Consider the following 6,188-nt stretch of genomic DNA (forward strand, 5'->3'; position numbering starts at 1 on the left):
GGCGGAGCCTCGGCCGGGCCCGGAGCCGGTGGCGGCCACCGGGACCCTCCCCAGGTGCGGACGGAGGATCGCCTTCCCCGCCCCGCCCTTCCCCGCCAAGGGGTGGGTATCAAAAGGGCAAATGGAAACTGGGGGGCACGCGGGGGAGGGGAGAAAAGGGGAGAAAAGGAGAAAAGACGAAAAAAAAAGATGGGAAAAGGAATACAGAGGAAAGGGGGGAGAAAGAGGGGGGAAAGGAAAAAAAGGGGCAAAACCGAATTAAAACGGGCAGGCGGGGGCCAGGCAGCCGCGGCTCAGCTCCGCGGGGCGGGGAGCAGCGCGAGGGCTCGGTACCGGGCTGGCCAGCGCCGCGGGCGAGGGGGTGCCGGGCCAGCCGGGGGGGCACGGAGCCCCCGGCGGGCAGCGTGAGCCAGGCTGCGGGGCGCAGTCAGCGTGTGCGCGCCCGTGCGCCCGGCTGCGCCCCTGCCTTGCGCGGGAGCTGGACTGGCCGCTCGGTGGCTGCGGTCAGCAGCGGGTGGGGTTTTTTTGGTGGGTTTTTTTGTTTCTGTTTTTTTTTGGAATCCATGGAACGAGCCGTTCTGGCCTTGTGACAGGGTAGGGACAATTCACGGCATCCACGGCCTCCTCACCAGGAGGCCCAGGAGCTCCAAACCTGCTCATGGTTGCTCCTGCAGATGGGGAGCGGCCGAGGGGCAGGACACCCCCTCCATTGTACGCCTGAGATCAATGGAAAAAACTGAAGCACGTCAGGGAAAGATATGGCAGAAGGATTCCCCCCACGGTAGGTCCCTGCCCCAGGCCCGTGAGCAGCAGTACAGGAGGGGGCAGGCACCCCACTCCTCCAGCACTCCTGCCTTCGACCCTGCTCCCCCGAGGGCCGAGGGACTGCCCCCGGCACCACTGCTGGGCTCCGCTGGTGATGCTCTGGCAGTTATAACTCCAGCCTCAGCGCTCCCTGTGCACACCTAGATCACTAGGGTGAGTAAATAGCACTGTGCCATACATCAGAAAGCACGAAATGTAACACATTGCTGCTTCAGCTGCTGCTCTCGGTTTTAGCTCAGTCCTTTGCCCTCCTTTCTATTCCAGAAAGGTTATTTTACTTGGGCTTTTAAAGAAGGATTCTTTTTTCCCCAAAATAAATCTTTCCTGACAATTTTGACCTTTTACAGCACAAAATAATAAAAAAAAACCCAACCAAAAACCAACCACAAACCTACGATGAATGTACCTTCCAAACCAATAAATGTTACAAAATTAAATTGTCATAAGAACAGCAAGGTAGAAACGATTGCAGCCATGAACAAAGATAAAAGGCCTATCCTTGCTGCATTTGTTGTAGTTGAAATGCAGATCTGGAAGCCTCTTGTTTCACCTTACATGGACTTAAGAGTAAAATGTAAGACCAGTTTTTATGGTGAAATTCAGCAGCAACCGCCTTATTCAGGCCCCAGATACCATCCCAAATGCCCACTTTCATCACTGGACCCAGGAAGAAAAGACCCAAAAGAAAGGTTACACTAGGACCTATGACAGCATCCCTGAAGAAGGGAAACAGACGGGTATCTAAGCAGAAAGCAAGGTCCAAATTGCCCTTGAGCAGCTGGGAACTGTATTGCTGAACACCACATCCCCCTTCTGCAAGGCTCTGAATGCCCACAAAACATACAGCTGCAGGCACTGTTATCGCTAGTACATCTTAGTCCATAGAGAAAACAGTCATCATGATCAAAACACAGCAACAACAAAAAAACAAGAAGAAAAAGTGCTCAAATCAGCTTCTCAGGAATTTTCTTGTGCCTCTGCAGGTATTTCCAACAGACTCTTGTTTTGTGCATTCTGCCACCAAATGCCTAACATTTATCTAGCAAATTCTTTCCCATGAAATCATCCTGCTGTCCCCATCCGTCTATCCCTGATCTTCAGCATCCGTGCGTATTTCAGACAACCCAGATTAATTGGCACATCAGCACGATTCCTTCCTCTGCTCCTGAACCACTCACTTGAGATTTACAGCTTGTGAAGTCAGGCGGACACTTGGCTTAGGTCTCTGTCACGGCTATTTTGGGTTCAGTGGCTAAAATTTACCGAAGGGTATCCACAATTCAGCTGCCAATTTTACTCTACATCAAAAAGTGTTGCCTGGACTTTGTCCTGACAATTGATTGCATCCGCATAGTCCTACAAGGAGGGCCTTAGTGAATGTACTTTTTTTTTTTTTTTTTTTTTTTGAGTGTATGGCATTCTCTTCCTCAGAATGAGTCATGCAACAGAAAATTTGATCTGTTCTGTCATTAGAAGTTCCGTGGCATTTTATACAAGAGTAAGATCACATCACGGCATCTCTGAATTTTAGGAAATTGCATTAGAACTAGCTCAATATCAACTGTTTAACCAGAGGAGCTTGGTAATCTCATTTTTCTGAGTGCATTTTGACCATTCTGCATTCTTTTTTGGATCCTGGGAACAGACCAGCAATAAACACAATGGTTTCTCTGAACGGCTTGTCCTGCCATGTGCTCTGCCTTACGTAGTTATGCATCATGAGAAGGTAGAATTTAATCAATCAACCCTGCATCTTGCATGCTAACTTAAAAGTAAAGCTTCAAAGAAATGTTACTTAATTTCACCTAAGACAGATGGCATGGGGTGGGTGGGGGAACTTCACTGCAGCAAACAGAGGCAAAAGGACTCCAGCCCACTGTGTTGTGGGGCCATGCCCAGCTAGAAGACCATCATCCCTAAAGTTAATGGAGAAAGAAAAGCCAGACAACTTGACTTCAGGAGATGGCAAGGTCTGGCGTGGGGCTTGGTGTTGTTGCACTTGTGCCCATCGCCGAGACAGCGACAGCACAGGTAGGGCGATGGTGACGAGAACCACCACCATTCATGGACCGTGGTGTCCCGGTGAGACCTGCCTCCCACCACACGTGCCCAACTCACGTGAGAGGATGAAACAATGCTGGTGGTGGCAGACCCATCCCAGCAGGAACGCGCAGCAGCAGCAGCAGGCAGCACATCTGGCTGCCATGGCTCCTTCTCTAAACACAAAAATAGTTTGCAGTTTGTGCAGTTCACTTCAGCTCCAGCTCTCTCCTCCTCTAATTGGTGTCACCAGAGACCAGTACTGCTTAAAAACAAAGTGGGGTTGTGTCAATATTGATTATCCCTCCCCCTCGCCCCCCATCCATTTCCAGTGGCAACTAAGAATAATTTTGAATTCATTACAGACACGGCCTTTCTTGCAGAATAAGTGCCATTGTCACATTTAGAATTCAGTCCATATCTGACTGGAATATCTGCATTTATTCATATGTAATGAGAAGGAGGAGGTTTTCTTACCTCAGAAAAAGCTCATCTACCATCACAGATATAGATTCTTTTAAATTCTTTTAATTTTAAAATACTTGAACTCTGCTTGCGTCCAACATTAGACTTGTTATTTTGTACTCATTTTGCACACTTGAAAGATCAAACATATTTGTATGCAAATACTTTTGGCCTCCCTAAATTTAGTATGTAATAAATGGCTCAAATTTCATTACCAAAGCTGTAAGGGGAGGGGAAAATTTAAATTTGTAAAGAAGAGTAAGGGCTTTGCAGTTTGTAACTACAGTCCTTTAAATGCATGGATGTCAAGGCAAGCGCCTGGTGGACATATCCTGTGCCGCAATGAGATGAAGTCTGCTCAGCACCAGCCTGACCCACACGCCTACCTGAAGGTTTGCTACCCATTCTGTAGGGACATTTCAAGAACAGATTTAACTAAGAATAAAACAAAACCCACAACCCAAACCCTGACTTCTACCCAATACTTACATGTTCAGGATTTCATTCTGCCTGCACGTGGAAAAAAAATGAACTAGGAAGAGGAGCCTTCGGGCAAGATGTGAACACTGCCTCTGGGACACACTCACACGTCCACCTTCACCAGGTGGCCATACCGGCAGCCTCGTGCGTTCCCGTGCCGTGCCGGGGGCTCACTGGCCATCCCGTGCCATGGCAGAGCCATGCGGGCACCTCGCCCTGCACTGCAGCCTGCCCGCAGGAGCCACCTGGCTGCCCAGCTGCTTGTGGCAAACTAAAATTGGTGCTGGCTTGCCATGGACAACCCCACAGCGGCTCAGCCTTCCCGCACCAGGGCTGGGTCACCTTGGCTCAGCCGTGCCTCCTTGCCAGTCCTGCCCCCGGGCTCTGTCACTCCTGGAAGCACCTCCTGTTTTCTCCGGTGACCCGGAGGTCTCGCTGTCCCTACCTCCCTACCCAATGACCTACGCTGACTATAGGACGCCTCAATCTTGGGATACCTGGGGTGCACCAGAGCGCGCAGACCCTCTGCTGGTGGCAGGTGACCGGGACCCACCGGCCCAGCTGGGGCAAGAGGAGGAGAGAAGCTGCTGGAAGGCACCTGGAAAAGCAGCAGATGGATCGACAAGGAGAGTTCACCGTTACGCTTGTTCCAGCACAGCCTCCAGTTTGAGTACCACAAACAGGAATAGCAAAACACCAACAGATTAAGGAATAGATGTCTTCTCATATAACCACCAAACTATTTTTATCTCCAGGCCTCTCCCACATACGTACTCACATATTTTCTTCCGTGGAGTTTCAAGGCTTTTCACAAGCCTGTGACATCTGCTTACCAACATTTGGTGCAAAAATATCAGTATCTGCTCTGCCTAGCTGTTCCGAGTGCTACATTTACCAGCCAGTAAAGATCAAGAGCCTCCTGGGAGCTGGCTGGATCAAACTGTCATGATTTCAGCACTGCTTTGCGTCAGACGGCAGAATTTAAAGTCAAAACACAGATAGTTTAGGGAGGAAGACAATGCGAAGCCCTGAGTCATCCCCTGCTGAGGGTGAGAACAGATTAATAGACAGCAAACATGAATGAAACCAACGGCTCATTTTAGTCATGCGGCTGCTTCTGAAACCCAAAAATAGGATTTATTTTTAATCGTTGAGCATGAAAAGAGGATTTCTTTGCACCTTGCCAAGAAGAAGTTGAGAAAACAGTTTTAATTAGCGTGGGGCAGGCTCCCCTTTCCTTGGCACCCAGCGGAGCTCAGCCGTGGGGCTCGCTGTGTTCAGGGAAGTTTTGCTGCTCACAAGCTGCTTTAAGGATGAAAGATCTTGCCCACAAGATTTTGCACAACCCAGCAACTTTTAGCGTCATCCGGATGCAGAAGATGAAGTCCGTACTTCAGCCCCAGCCAACTCTCCTTTGCCAAAGCTGAGTCAAAAGAAATGATGATGGTTTATAACAAGGTCGTACCTTTTCGAGGAGCTGCACCGCACCCCACTGCTGGCTCACGGGGGAAGGAGAAAAAGCGACAGTGGTTTGGCACTTGGATAAACTGCACAGGTTCCCCCAAAATCATTGGAGATTACTTAACCAAACCTCTGAGCCCTTCAGAGCAGCTGTGGCAACGAGCAGCAGAGAGCAAAACTGGTTTACCCCTGTTTTCCTGGGTGAGGTGCCGCCTCCCATGTCAAGCTCCTTGGCTCGTGTGAGGGTCTGACCTGGGGTATGGGCCACCTTGGTCATCTGGGTCAGCCAACCTTCAGGGATGTTTTCTTGTGAGAGAACACAAAGGTTTGACATGGGAGTGAAAAAAGTTGGCACAACAGTGATGCGTACACACATTTCTGTGATTTTTCATTTAAAATAAACAGAAACGATCTCACAGCTGTGTGTAAGGTTAGTTACATTGTGTAACTGCTAAATCATTTCAGCAATTCTGCTCTGCAGAAACTTCACGATCTTGGGGCTAAGCCATTTCTATCCCTTACTTACATTACAGACTCATTAATTTTCACATTCATCACTCAAACATGAACAAGGTCAGTGATTTTGGATGTCCCCGTGTCTGGCAGAAAACCTCAGTTTTGTTATCTGCTGCCTTGTCTGGCACAGGGTAGGACTCAGAGTAGCTAAAGCATGAACTAGTGTGCTTGCATCACTTCATGTGGGCAAGTGTTCTTCCATCCTTGAGTCATTAGGGCAACAGGTCCCTTAGCAATGCAGCGAGTGAGAACCGATCTGCTGAAGCCAGGAGGGCGAGAAGCCGTGCTGACTCCTGGCCATAAAGCATTTCCACAATTTTCTCTTGCATCACCTTTGCTAGTGTCATTAGTTCCACCAGTGCCATTACAGCCTTTTTTGTGGCCATAGGTTTGCCCCTCTT

General features: G+C 49.3%; 1 long non-coding RNA gene across 1 annotated transcript; it reads left to right on the top strand.

Moving 5' to 3' along the window:
- Positions 1-7: 7 nt before the first annotated feature.
- Positions 8-5,689, top strand: LOC114016521 (uncharacterized). The gene is made up of 2 exons (XR_008734512.1): positions 8-102; positions 675-5,689. It is a non-coding gene; the product is annotated as an uncharacterized LOC114016521 (long non-coding RNA).
- Positions 5,690-6,188: the final 499 nt, after the last annotated feature.

The sequence above is a fragment of the Falco cherrug genome, chromosome 11 (assembly GCF_023634085.1).
Source record: "Falco cherrug isolate bFalChe1 chromosome 11, bFalChe1.pri, whole genome shotgun sequence".
Lineage (NCBI taxonomy): Eukaryota > Metazoa > Chordata > Aves > Falconiformes > Falconidae > Falco > Falco cherrug.